Here is a 14,982-nt window from a genome sequence, read left to right as displayed (position 1 = left end):
TAGGTGTTTCCTGATAACTGGAGGAATTTTTGTCCAGATGTTGCACAGTATCCTGAAGCAAGCTTTGGAACATTTTCTCTTCCCAGGTTTGTTTTAGGAACAGCTTCAATATGTTTTATAAGAGTGCAACAGCATCTGAAAATTTGTAACATCATGATTTAGAGGTTTTAAAAATATCCCTGGAGTTTTATTATCAAATGAAAATACAAAGACCTATTGAAGATGAAAAGCTGTTTGAATATCAGTTGAAAGATCTCTTCTGATATAGCAAAAAAACCACTGGAGAACAGGAGGGTCAGGGGCACCTTCCCATACTTTTCTTTACCTTTATTCCAGTATTGAATGTTGAATAGGTTCTAAAATTATTTCTTTTGAAATTTGAGTTTTTCGTCATCTTCAATTTTACCCTCATTTTAATCCAGAGTTTGGTTCTGTCTTGCCATATTTACAGAAATTAGTGGGATTGATTTGCTGGTGTTTATTTAAATAAAGATTTGCTCTTCAAAAAGAGGATGATTTAGAAATAATCAGGAAAAAGAAGAGATATAATTAGCCTGCTGGACTTTGAGACATCTCAGCAATGAACCTGAATTATAATTTTTGAAGAAAATTTTAGTATTGGGCTTAAAATACTTTGGTGCTCCCTGAAGGGTAACTACAGCATGAGTTAGGGCTCCAAAAAGGAAAGAACTCTGACTCTGTTTGCTTTCAGGGATGCCAGATCAAGCATTTGGACCTCCTTATTATTTTACTGCTAAAAAAGCTGAGGAGTAACTGAGGGAACAATCTAGAAGGTCTTCCTGAAATCTTATTTTTAACTATTGTTTTTGCTGTAATAGGACCAAAAAGTTTTTTTCAAGGACCAATCTTCCAATATATTAAGAGATATATCTCTCATATAATAAGAGCAGAGCATAAATAGCCTCTCCTGCTTCCTTTTAGCACCCACTGTCTTCCTGCAAGGTTTTATCTTCCCTTGGAAAACACACAGCAAGATGCACTGACATTTTGTACAAAATGGTCAGTATGAAATTATTCTGGTCTAATCTCGCTCTTTAAGAAACACCATTATGCTCTGTTTATAGTTTGTTTTTCCACGACTCTCACAGATCACAGACATTGATATTTATTGCCTTATACCTCAGTGTCAATGAAAAGATCTGGTTATATAACTGCAGTTTTGATTTTTGTGTTCTGCGTAAGCACCACTGGCAGAGCAGCATCTTGTAGATATTTCTTGAAGTTACAGAAAGAACAATTCATGGGGCATGGAAATTTAGAATTTTCTGTGGCATCTTCTGCTTTAAGTCTAAATTGACTTTAGCTCCTTTTCACTGCAAATGGAAACATTTGGTCTATTATTGTAATAAATTAGTTGCAAAAGTTAGAAAATTTTGGCGTAACTTCCTATTACTTGACCTAAAGGAAAAAAAAACCCACTTTGAGATGATCAATCATGGATGACTTTTTTGGATTTTGGAAACTTTTAGAACCAAGTAAGTTCAAATTTTTACAAGGGCTTGTATTTCAATCTTAAAAATAATACATTCCCATAAGGGAGACATCTGCTCAACTGCATAATTTCCAGAATGCAGAATTGCTCAGAGGTCTTAAGTTGATAATACGTGGTAAATGCCTCCATGTATAATATATGAATCAGGATATGATCTTGAAGTTTGTGGGAGGTTTCCTTAAGATGAAGGTTAATGCAAAGTGGGAACAAGTAGCAAATAGTGTTTCCGAGCTTTTTTAGTTGTTAAAGTTTTGAATAAAACATAACATAAAGACCCAAACCACACAGCTGAGTAATCCTTTCAGTACTGTTGGGGCAAAGAAATTATATTACTAAGAATTAAATATGAATAAATACTGTGTATCAGAAATTGTTATATTGTTATATTGAAACATTTATTGTAATGGCTTTACAATTCAGTGAAAAATTAACTGGGAACTTCCTCTTAAAAAGCATACAGCTGAAAATATCAACCCCAAATCCTCCTGCATTAGAGGAAATGCTGGGGTAAGTGCCAAAAGGGGGACCTTTGCTGAATACACAGTTCAGATCACAGCAGGGCCTGTTATTTATACTGGTTCAGTGCCTTGTGTGTGATGGACTGAAATGTTGGTAATGTCTTAAACATTGTCAAAATCATAGAAAGACTTTTTGTCAAACTGCAAGGAAGCAACTGCCTGTCTGTGACTGAAGCCAGACTGAAGCCTCCACTGAAGCCTGACTGGAACTTGGGCTGTGAAGGGGGACTTGAGATGAGACTATTGTCTGATCATCTCAGGAGAAGTAAACAAGGCCCAAGGGGTGGTGGAGGGGAAGGGCTTTGGGTGTGTGATGGAGAAATCTTTCCACACTAAACCGATGGAGTAAACCCCCCCAGCTGTGGGAAGACCACGTACGCAAGTAACATTCATGTGAGAAGCAACTGAGAAGGGGTCCTAAACCATCAAAGACCCCCAAAGTGCCCCCCCCAACTCAATCCTGAGGCCTCCCACCACCAGAGGACTGCACATGATCCAAGTGATGCAGCAAATCCAGAGCCTGTCGCAAGAGACTGCAAAGCTTCCCCCCCACCTTCAGGGGAGGTGCCTGGAATCTCCTGAACGTGTGTTAATCCATTGGATCCTATGTTTTGTGGGACCCTCACCACTGAGAGGACCAGAAGAACAGGACCCATGGGACGCAGCTGGGTTACATGGAGTTGTGATATATTTTCTATTTTAATCTCTCTCTGTCACTATCTTTCTTCCCCCCCTCTCCTTTTCCTATTTCTTTCTCTCTCTCTCTGCCTTACATTTGTATGTATGGCCAGTCTTCGCGAACGAAGATTTGGGAAAGGTGTTTTACCTTTCCAGCCTGCTGGTGGTCTAGTGGTTAGGATGCGGCGCTCTCACTGCCGAGGCCCGGGTTCGATCCCCGGTCAGGGAATTCCCCCGGGCAGATGGAGCTCGTCAAGCCCTGTAAGGGCATCCATCTAAGAGAAGGTCACTCTAAACAAGCCTTACATTTACCATTAAATAAAATCCATACTGTTGACTTTGGCATCTGGTTTCGTTTGCACCTTAATTTGGGCAGAGGCATTTCTAGTAATTTTAATAACGGGATCATAACAATGTGTGCTGGGAAATGCTACCTCTTTAATGCAACCTCTTCATGTATTGATAGAACCGTGGAATAGTTTGGGTTAGAAGGGACCTTAAAGGTCACCCAGTTCCACCCCCTGCCATGGCTCCTTCCACTAGCCCAGGTTGTTCTGGGCCTGTCCAGCCTGGCCTGGGACACTTCCAGGGATCCAGGGGCAGCCACAGCTTCTCTGGGCAACCTGGGCCAGGGCCTCCCCACCCTCACAGCCAAGAATTCCTTCCCCATATCCCATCTAACCCTGCCCTCTGGCAGTGGGAAGCCATTCCCCCTGTCCTGTCACTCCAGCCCTTGTCAATAGTCTCTCTCCATCTTTCTTGCAGACTGAACAATCCCAATTCTCCCAGCCTTCCCTGCAAGAGGTATTTTGAAATATGAAATACCACTATGAGTGTGTTCCTGCAGTGATTATTCCAATCAACTTACCAAAGTACTGCTATATAAATACACTATTCATGAACATGAAACTTTTAGTCATGAACTCATGAAAGTTGGCTTTGAAGTAAGGAGCTGAGATAATGCACAACTTGATTGCTAAAAAAAAAAGTATAAAATCAAGTCATGGTCCTTGAGTTTTCATTTCTCAGCAAATTCATCTCTGCCATGAAGTGAGTCCAATTTGCAAGAGGCGAGAATCAGGATTATATTCCACTTCTGAGAAGAAAATACAGGAACTCTGCTAGCTCTTCCTGAAATTACTTATAATATTTGTCTGATTGGATTCATCCTCAATATTAAAAAATAAAAAAAATGGTAAAAACATCTATCTTTTCCCTCAAATTTGTATCTACTTTACCAATAATCATTTTCTCACTTGAGGTGCACACCTCAATACTGTATGTTTTTGTTCATGAACAAAACCTAAAAAAATGGATGATCCATATAGAAAGGTTTAAAAATCTATTTAAAATACACAGAAAGTAAGAGAAGTTCAAAATCTTGAATAGAGATATTATAAAATCCAGATTGATTACAGGTACTGTACTCTAGCAGTAAACTGTAGACTAAACTCTAACTCAGTAAATTCAGTGGACTAAATGAGCAGTAAAATCTGGGAAATTGTATGTACAAACTTTGTTCCAAGAAAAATAATAATCTACTTTGATTTTTATCCTTCTGATCACAGTTTACTCTTGTTTAAGTTTACCTGAATGAAAATGAAACTCCAAGAAAATTTATGTACATATGTGTATGTTAAATTTAATTTCATTTAATTTTTATATGTATTGAGCTTAGATAACCTTCATTAAGAGTATCTGAAAGAGGTAAATAAGAACAAATTACATTTATTCATACTTCACGTGAGTCGTATTGTAGAAAGGGTAGTCGATGTTTTTAGGCACGAAGTGACCATAGTGGAACCCTGAGTACTTCAGGAGACCTGCCCAGTCTCACCTGGGCCAGGCCCACCCTGCCCATTTAAGCTCAGCTCTGGGCTCCTAGTTCTTCCCAAGATGGGATGGGAGAGAGTTACTCCCCAGCTCTGACCAGAAACTTGTTTCTGACCTCTAGTTTGGCTTTTCGACTGGACCTTGGACCTGCTCTGTCACCCTGAAGGTGACTGATGTCCTGTGCTCTGGGCAGCCTGTTCCTGATGGAATGAACTGGGTGCTGAGGCTCCTTGTCCTGCCAAGTGGGTTATTGCTCTGGGTCCCTCAGGGAGCTGCTGGCCATCATTGCTCCTGGCAGCCTGAGACTGAGATTTGAGTCACCTCAAAACCCATAAAGTACGTGAAATACTCATTCTTGTCCCTTTGCCATGAATGAGACCCTCCTCTCCAAGGAAAAGGCTGACATTCATGGAATGGTTGGGGTTGGAAGGGTCACCTTGTCCAACTCCTCTGCAGAAACAGGTGACCTAGACCAGGTTGCCTGAAAGCCATGTCCAGATGGCTTTTGAATAGTTCCAGGGATGGAGATTCCACAGCTTCTCTGGGCAACCTGTTTCTGTACTTAGTAAAAACCTATTAATTCTCTTTTTTCACGTGTTGTTTTTAATTTTTGCTGTAGTTTGAATCCAGATATTGTTGTGTTTAGACCTTTGATGTCATGGTTACAGCTGCTTGTTGACTTCCATGTTGATATTTTAGAGATTATTAGGTACAATTGAAAGAATGTCAATTAGTCATTGGTATTATCATGTTTGAACACACAGCAATTACATAGTATTAAAATAATTTAACATTTCAGATCACATATAAGGTAACCAGGAAATTACTGATTTGAAATGCTTATGTATGGTGGTTTGCTTTAATTTTTTTAATGTTATGTGTAAAGTAAATAAGTTACAATTGTTTTTAATTTTTTTTTTTATCAAAAACTATGTGGTAGGCACTAACTAAATAAAGCCAGTATTCTAGGATTCTTTATTCTGAAGCAAGGTAAGGAAATTGTTGTTCTTAGTTTTTAATGTATGCACATGTGTGTTTAGGGGCAAAAAATGATGTATTATATGGAACACCACAAAAAACAAGATTGGAGTTTTTCTTCCAATGGTACTTGCAACAGTTGCCTGATAGTTTCCAGGGTTAAATTTTCTTAAATTTTTCAAATGAAGAGAAGTGCTAAAGACTGAGGAAAATCCTGGATAAAATTCATCAGAAAGAATTCTACCAAGTTGATAGAGCAGTTAGGGGACTAGAAATGCAACTGAAGTAATTATTCACACATTCTAGAATATGTTTTTTGTATATTACATATATTTCATAATATGCAGTTGTTCTGTCTGTCTATAGGTTCTTTCTCTTTCCAGCCTCTTCTCCTCTTTAACCAATGACATATGAATGCCTGGGCCAAGTTCAAGTACCTTAAAAGTCCATAGGGATTTTCAGCTTCCTTTAATGAATATTTTGTATGAATAAAAGAAAACTAGGATCATCTAACCAAAACGCTGCAAATTGTTCCTTCAGAATGACTTATGCCTGCTAGAGGAACAGTTAAAAAAATAGTGTAAAAGTTCAAAGAAAATTAAGTGCAAATAGGGCGCTGAATTTCTGTCACTTTTGCAACTGCTCACATTGCTCATTGGACAGTATAAGTTGTGTTAAAATTTAGCCTCTCAGAAAGAGATTTGCTCAGACATCACTAATTTGAAGACTAATAGTTTAAGAATCTTTTCCCTTTAAAAACATACTCTTAAGATTTGAAAAACAGTCTTAAAGTCATATGACTTCCATTTTTTGGAAGACTTCTTCTGGTAAGGTAACACTTAAATGATTTTCCTTAATGGCATTTACCCTTTAAATTTTCGTTATTAACAGCTATGGTAATGAAGTTGAAAGCAAAATGAACACTGCTTTTTTGGTGAAAACTGCTGATAATAATAAATAGTGATTTATATAAATTTATATTAGTAATAAATAAGATTCTAAGCTTTGAAACTGAGAATGTCCAGCATGTTTAGAGAGGGTGAGATAAACAGTAATTAGCCAGTAGCAAAGAAATATCTCTAGCTGATTTCTGAAGCTCATGAGTATGAGAGCTTGGTTTTTAAAAAGAATGAAAAGAAAAAACTTTCTCATAGAATTTTTAGTGTATGGAGAAGTTTTCTTTGGTTACAGTCCATTGGCTCTGCCCCTGAAATCAACTTCGACTTCTTTGTTTGTTTTGTCCTTTAGTCTGCTGCACAGAAAGGTGATAACTTATAGTATTCAAATTCTGTCTAACTTTTAATGTGTTTATGTGGTAGCATGTGATTATTTATGTACTGCTATTCATTATGGTGAAAGAAATCAACACGATTTTCCATGAAATAGTGTCAAAAAGGAGAAAGCACAGGAGTTGGAGCAAAGGAAGACCTAATAGCTGAAATTAAACAAACTAATTAACCTCCTGGACATACAGAAATTACTTTTTAGCAGTTATGCATATTGATCCTTTAAAAACAGCTCCATCTGAAAAGAAACTGATAACAAGAAACACTTGGGTGCCTTTTTTTTTTGTAAGAATGACTTACCTCAGAAGTGATACCATGTTAATTGCTTTTAGTTTTAAAAAATAGGCTGATGGTTGACTGATACAGAAAAACTCTCAAAGGAATATGAGGTGCAGTGGCTTTGGTTAGGAATAGAATTTTGGTGCCTAGTTTTAAACAAATCCTTCAGTGTTCCCTCCACTTTCCTGAACTGCATTGATTTTGCTCTGTAATGCATTTACTTGTTTGAACTCTGTTATTAGAACTAAGTGGAGAATTCATATTTCTGTCTTCAGAGTTATTACAGTATTTCAGCATTTATTTTTACTGTAAATTGCAAGAAATGTTGCAGTTAAAATACTTTTATGAATGAAAAGAGGTGAATACCATTTGAAAGATCTCAGATTTGTTGAAAAGATAAACCTACTTCATTAAAAATAAACCTTGCTATCTGATGTTATTATAATGTTGATTATTGCATGTCTTTACTCTTTTTACTTCCTTTTTTATTTTTCAAAATGTCACTATTTGTGAAAGAATGAAGGATGGTTTCAGGTTTAATTCAGAGAGACTTCCCATGACCCTCCTTTGACAAAAGGCAGACTTGTAAGCAGTCAAGGTGGTTTCATTATTCCAAATCAGCCTTCCCGGCTCTTTTAGCACCTCACCTTTGTGACTTGCCTGGGAATGCTCAAGGAGCCATATTGTGCCATTTTATATAATCAGCTCAGAGCAGGTTGAAACAGTGTCCAGCTGTTTAATTTATGATACTTGAATAATTTAGAAGAAACTCAACCAGTTCTAGATTTCTAGGTGCTTTGATCAACAGTGCCTTAGAATTTGAGGCATTTTTTGTGAAAAGTTCTCTGAATTCAATTCTTGTAATTTTTGACAAGTTTCTTGTTTGCTTCATCATTGCAACAATTCCTGTCTTATTTAGAATGGCATTTTTAAACAGTACTTCTTCAAGGTACTCTTAGAGCTCATGAACTGGTATTGATCAGCGACTGACATGAACTTAGAGCCATATATTTCCAGATTCAATATTACTCTATAAACATAAATAAGTGTTTATGATTGTGCAGCCAAACCTGTAAAGATGCAGTACAGTGACCTGAGGAAAAAGCCACTTCAGGGATCACTCTAAAGGGACACTTTTTGGTTAGTAGATAAGATGAGATGTTGCTGAGGAGGCATTCCAAAATTCTGCACTTCAAATAAAAATGGAAACTAATTGAAATAGATACTGCTGTTAAAATCCATGGAATCATAGAATATCCTGAGTTGGAAGGGACCCATGAGGATCATTGAAATCCTATATCAAGTTCTTAAATGGAGTAATAGAAGTCATAAACCTGCCGAGATTAGGAACAATTGTTAAAATCACAGAGCAGAATTTGTCCTTCTGGAGTCACCACTTCATCCTGGTGGGGGGGTCTTCTCTTTAGATTTTTCTGCTATCTCTTGTTTTTTTGTTATGTGAATTGATGACAGTTCTTGACCCCTAAATTATGCTGTCTTTTCTTCTTCTCTTGGTGTAATTTAATCATGCTTTTAGTTTGGACTACCAGGTCTTTGCTTAGACTGTGCTTGCCAGGCTCCCTGTGGCCAGTACTGTGATCCTGCTGTCAGTTCCCTCTTACATGAAGTCAGGACACCGCTCACACCTGTGACTAAAACCAGAAACATTTGCGCCCTTTCCTTGTTTAGTAGGAGTCATGTGAGATGTTTGTACACTGACTTTTTCTTTTCTCCATTGTATATTCTTTGCTGTCCGCATGAATATTTCTTTTGAATCAGTGCTACTGCTGTTACCATCTTTGCTGTGCTTGCTCTACTGGAGCTCCTGAAAATGAGACTAAAACTGCCACAGAATGGCTTTTCCAAAATGTCAGATGGTAATATTTGCTTTAGTGTAGCTTTAAAAGGATCAAAAGATTGTTGACACTTGAGCTTCATTCTAAAATAGGTAACTTTATTAATTTAAAAATCTCTGTGTTTTCAAGGATTTGTTTTAAGGCTTTGTCATAGGTTTACTTGTTCAAAAGAAAAAAAAATCTTGGATTTTTTTTCCCCTGTACCACGGTGAAAGAAAGGTGTTGAATGAGGGAGGGGGAGAGTGGTTGTCTAGAGTGATTGACACACCCAAAAGAACTAACCAGCAGCCCCATAATCCAAGCTAGTGGCCCTCAGAAGACTGTTTGGGGGGGGGTGATAATTTTTTTTCTTTCTTCTTGGAAACAGCATCAGCACTTTACTTTTGCCCTGATTCAGGGAGGGTGGGAAGAGGTGTGGGAAGAGAAGAGCTCCGGGGTTCATTTTGTTTTCGGCCAGGTCATCTGGCTGCCTTTGGCCCCAGTCTGCCTCCGTTCTCTTGCTCCCTGTTCTGCCCATGGCCTGGACCTGCCTCCAATTTCATCAGAGAAGCCAGGGCCATCTGCGGAGGAACCTGTGAGGGAAGAGGCCGCCCCTCCCCTCCTCCGTTCCCATGTTGGCAGCAGCTCGTACCCATCGACGAAGGGGGGGAATCCCAGCCAGAGCCAGCCGTCGGCAGCATGAGTCCATAGGAAGAGCCCCTTTTCCCCTTTCCCCTTCCCCTTTTGGTGCGGGGGAATCTCCATTTTGGCTCCTCCCTCACAGCGGGGCCCAACAGCGCCCCCTGCTGGCCAACCCCGAGCACTGCAGTGACCCAACAGCGCCCCCTGCTGGCCAACCCCGAGCACTGCAGTGACCAAAACAGCGCCCCCTGCTGGCCGTGGTTAGCATTGCGCCAAAAGGCAGAAAGTACCAAACCGTTTTTGGAGAGAGCCTCGGGTGCAGGATTGTTGTTTGGTTTTTTTGTTCTTTTTTTGTGCTGTTTATACACATATATCCTTTAATAAAGGGCTGTTATCTTTTCCTTCTCCATATTTCCTCAACTGGAGCCTCTTAATTTCTGATTTACAATTGCTTAGAGGGAGGAGCTTGATCTTCCTCATAACTCATCCTCCTTAGCAAACACTTCTGTCTCATTACACTGAGACAGGCTTGTAGTTGACTTGTATTTTGCAACCAATCTTGGTTATGAGTTAGTCCCTTTAGTGCCCAGTATCCAAAAGATGAACTAATTGATTGTTTTGTTGTAAATAATTCCCTACCTTTTTTAGATTGTGACTGTAATTTTTTTGTGTGTTTCTGCCATTTGGGTATTTATAATATGGTTTCATAATTCTCCTGCTCTGCTCAAGTTTACTTAGCAACAAGGGTTTAGTATTTGCCTTGTCCGTGTCAAGGAACTATTTTGACAATTTTACCCTTCTTTTCCTGGTATTTACTCCTGAAAGACAGTGTAATGTGCTATTCAAACCTTTCAGCTGTTCAGTGTGCTGAATTTCAAGTCAGGTATTATTTTTTTGTAAATCCTTTCCTGTGCTTGGTTGTAGTTTAATTTCTTTGGCAGTATTTTGGGACACAGTGCAGCTCAGAGCCATTCAGCACTATGGAATTGGAGGTTTGCACTTTTCCTGATGGCATCTCGTTACCTGGAGTTTCATGATTCTTCCACAGGAAAGAAAAGGGTTGGGTTTTGTTATTTTTCTTTAGAATATCCACATCTGACTAAAACACATTGTTCTCATTTCAAAGCTATGCAAACTACAATATAGGCACTTGTAAGTTCTATTTTATTTGCAATTGCATGATGAGTTTTTGTGCTGAAAGAACTGAGTTGTACAAGATGCATCCATCCGTTTTCCTCTCAGGTACTCCATGCAAAGGAACAGAAGAAAATTAAATGCCTATTGGGGGGGGGGATGTATGGAATTACTGGAACTATTTTAATCCTTATTGCTTACTAGCAGCAGTGGCACATCTATAATGATGCATCTCACACAACTGGATTCAACAACAATAAAACAAGTAATTCTAATTGTATAAGGCTGGCAGGAGGTTTTGAGGTCATTTTCTGCAAGATGATCAATAAGAAGTTCATATCATATAATCCACATTGAATTTATTCCTGTAATACATCTTAACTTCAAGTGTAGCAGTGGTTAATTGCTACTCCATATTCATTGAACAGAACAAATGAGGACAGCAAGGGGAGATACTTCATGTACCATCACATCAAACGTGTAAGTTCTGAGCTTGGTTTTTCATTCAGATCTCTTGTGTTTGTGTATCTTCTGTCCCCATTACTTCAGAAATACTTTAGAGATTTATCACAGAGTTTGACCAGCTACAGTTGGTGCTTTTGTTGACAATGCCTGGTATTTGCATAGGCACTAATTAGATATTTTGAGTTGTATATATCTTCCTGAGTGTCGTTATTGTTGATCATCAGAATGTGTTTGCATTTTATAAGATGGATTGTATTTTAGTAATTATTCTTTAGAGCACCCTTTTAAATCTATATTTATTTCATCTGCAATGTATTAAGCTTGCCATTGAAGCTGCCTAGTTGTTCTTGGCATTGCATACATTTCATTTTCAGGTTCACCTTTGGGCACAGCATGCTACATTTATCATACAGTTTTTAGGGCTTAATTGAAAGCCCATTGAGGTTGACATTAAAAAAAGAAAAAAATCCTGTCTTTGACTACTCAGCTTTGGATGATGTTCCTGCTCTTCTCCCTTATGTGTGTTATTCTCAGGTTGATCCCAGCTGGGTATGGTTTTATCAAGTATTTGCCAAGTAGTTTATGTATTTCAGCAAGTAGATTACTCGCCACATATAGGGATGCAGGAATCATTTTGTTCACTCTCGCTGTTGTTTGATTTGTAACAGAAAAGTTTTCTACTTGGTAATGATTTGAGCTTTTAATAGGTGAGGAACAAGAAATCGATCGTAGTAATGCATACACAAATAATGAATATCCTGTAGAAATACTTTTCCTCTAAAGAAAACACAGGTATTGATATGAGGAATTGTGTTCTCCAGAATTGATTAAGAAAATAAAACTGATTTATATAAATCTATGTAATCTTCAGTGCTGATAGTGTTTGTGATCTATGTCTTAGACAATTCAACTTCCGTTTTATCAATAAGTCCCTCCATTAATAGAAAATGGTTTAAATGGAATATTGTTCATGGAATTAAATCCATTAAATACATGTAAAACAAATCCATTCAAATAAGCTTACAATAAAATATGACATAAACTGGTATTTATATTTAAAATTCAACACTTGATTCCTAAAAACCCAGTAGAAAAAAGACTTCTTATTTGGACAAAGATATGAAGAAGAGCTAATTTGTTATGGACAGATAAATAAGAGATAAAATGGAATGTTTTGGCTAGGGGATTAGCAGGGGCTTCAAGGAGGACATTTTTAAAAAATAAAACAACGTATTCCCTTCTGAGTTTAAAAGAGCAAATATTTTTTTGAAATTTGGAATATTTATTGGAAGTTTCTCAGATTTGCCCCTTTTTTGATACTTTAGGGAAGATTTCTTTCTTTCTATGAGAGAAAGTATCTGACATTTTTAATGATCACAGTATATTTGTACAGTCTGATTAAGAATTAATATTCACTATTACATACTGTCATCAAAAGGAAAATTGCCATGTCTGAACCTGAATTTAGTACCTGGTTTGGGATGTAGCAGGTTTCTATAAATGTGCTAGCTCAGGTCTAAACTGAAGTTTTGTTTATGCATCTCACATAATATCTGCTTAAGCTGGATATAAAGCAAATCTGGAAACAAAAATTAACCAGACTTCATTTTAGTATGCACTTGGACTAATGTAATAGGAAGTGTAATTACATAATATCTCATCCACATCTGTGACAAGATACACGTGAGCTGGCAAGAGCCAGTGGGTGTAATGATGGCACACATCTTTAGGGGCAGAGTGCAAGGGGACAGGTTCTAGGGAAGACAGTCCTGTCTGTGAAAGTCAGCAGATCTTGGAGAAGCAAGAGAAAGCCTGCAGGCACTTTGTCAGGGAAGGTTTTACATGTTTGAGAAGGGTTTAGAATGGAATACTTAAAATATGGATTTGATATTTTGAATACTCAAATTGAATAATGGGAAATTTAGGTTAAATATATGGAAGAAATTCTTGGCTGTGAGGGTGGGGAGGCCCTGGCACAGGTTGCCCAGAGAAGCTGTGGCTGTCCCATCCTTGGAAGTGTCCAAGGCCAGGTTGGACAGGACTTGGAGCAACCTGGGCTAGTGGAAGGTGTCCCTGCCCATGGCAGGGGGTGGAACGAGATGAGCTTTAAGGTCCTTCCAACACAAACTGTTCTGGGATTTGGTGATATAAGAATCCCTTCTTTGCATAAGGATAGATTTAGCACACTGGAAAATCTACAGTTCACGACTGATTGCATTGCCTACACCTCTTAGCACTTTTTGGATGCAGCAGAAGCATCAACTTTGTAATACGAAGTAACGTGTATTTTCATTTGAAATGCTGGTTCTGAGTAAAATTTCCATTACTGATTTGAATTCTAATTAGAGTGGTTACATTTCTTTTCTGTATGTTCTTGTCATACAATTTTTGAATCATTCATTAGCTCTCAAGTTTCCTGACTAGATGGATATCTAAACACGTGCTGTAATTCAGTCAATAAGCAGCACCACAGAGCAAACCACAGAGATCAAACAACATGATGAAAAAGGTTCCTCTGTCTTCAAATCTGTAAAAAGGTTAATGTATTTGTCATAATACAGTGTTCTGACAAGACCTGGGTTGGCATAACTTGAATTTAGCAGATGAAAAGAGCTTACAGCCATCTTTCACTGAAATTGAGGTTATTGCTCACGTTGTGGACGTTGCCTCAAAACTATGCACGTAAATATTCTGTGAACATAAAATCTACCTTGCCTAGGGTGTTGGACAGAACAATATTTTCTGTTTCAAAAGGTTTTAAATGTTTAGTGTTATGATCAAGTGGATTCACTGTATGACAATAGATTTAACTTTTGTTTATTATAATTTCCTGCTTCTTGGCACAAGTCAAACCTGCCAGTATTTATAAGCAAATGAAAAATTGGTTTTAAATGAACATTGCTGTTAATGTTTCACAGAATTCCTAATTTGTTTTACTTTCTTTTGACAAGTATTCAGGAATTCCATGGAAGCAGACAGTATAAATCAAAGAGAAAGCCTGGTTTATGAAGCTCAATAATAAACTTATGCCTTGCTGTGAAACAAATTATTCCAAACGCCAAAAATTATAATTTAGACTTCAAAATTCCAGTAGACTTATCAAAATTCCAGTGAATTTTGACCTGACCGTGCTTGGTTTTGAGTGAAGAGATGGAACCAAATGTTTTGTGATTTGAAAATATAACAAGTATGTTGCTGTATTTTAAGTAATTTTGGAGGTATCCTGATGATAAGCAGGATTAATTGTAAGGTGCATCTGTCTTTCATTTGATTGAAAAGGGCACTGAATTTACTCTTCCACTGCAGTGCATGAAATGAGACTCATACACTGTTTTTCATTCAATTATTCCTATTTTTTTATTGACTCTCCATACTTTTAGAAGATACTGAGCATATAAACAATGCAAACGGCAATGACAAATGAAATCACAGAACACTAAAAATGTCAATATAAGACAGTTTGCTCTTAACTTTCTCAGCATATATGCAGTACATATCGCCTTCTTTGATTTTTAGTGCTGTGCACTAGCTACGAACTTTACCACAGCAAACAATACAATATAATTTTTACAGAAATGATCATGAGAATAGAATGTATTACAAATCCATAAAGCTACTATCTAGTGTAACAATAATTGACGAAATAATAAATTTGTTGCAGCCTATTGAAAGATTTGCTGTATATCTTCTGAGTGACTATGTTTGAGAAAATCATAGAATAAATGAATACCCTGAGCTGGAAGGGATTCACAAGGATCATGGATCCAAATCCTGGCCCTGCAGAGACACCCCAACAATCCCACCCTGTGCTGAGAGCACTG

This window comes from Neopelma chrysocephalum, unplaced genomic scaffold, assembly GCF_003984885.1.
Source record: "Neopelma chrysocephalum unplaced genomic scaffold, ASM398488v2 Primary Assembly neopelma1_177, whole genome shotgun sequence".
Taxonomy (NCBI): domain Eukaryota; kingdom Metazoa; phylum Chordata; class Aves; order Passeriformes; family Pipridae; genus Neopelma; species Neopelma chrysocephalum.
The sequence above is the reverse complement of the archived record's forward strand: the minus strand, read 5'-3'. Positions refer to the sequence as shown.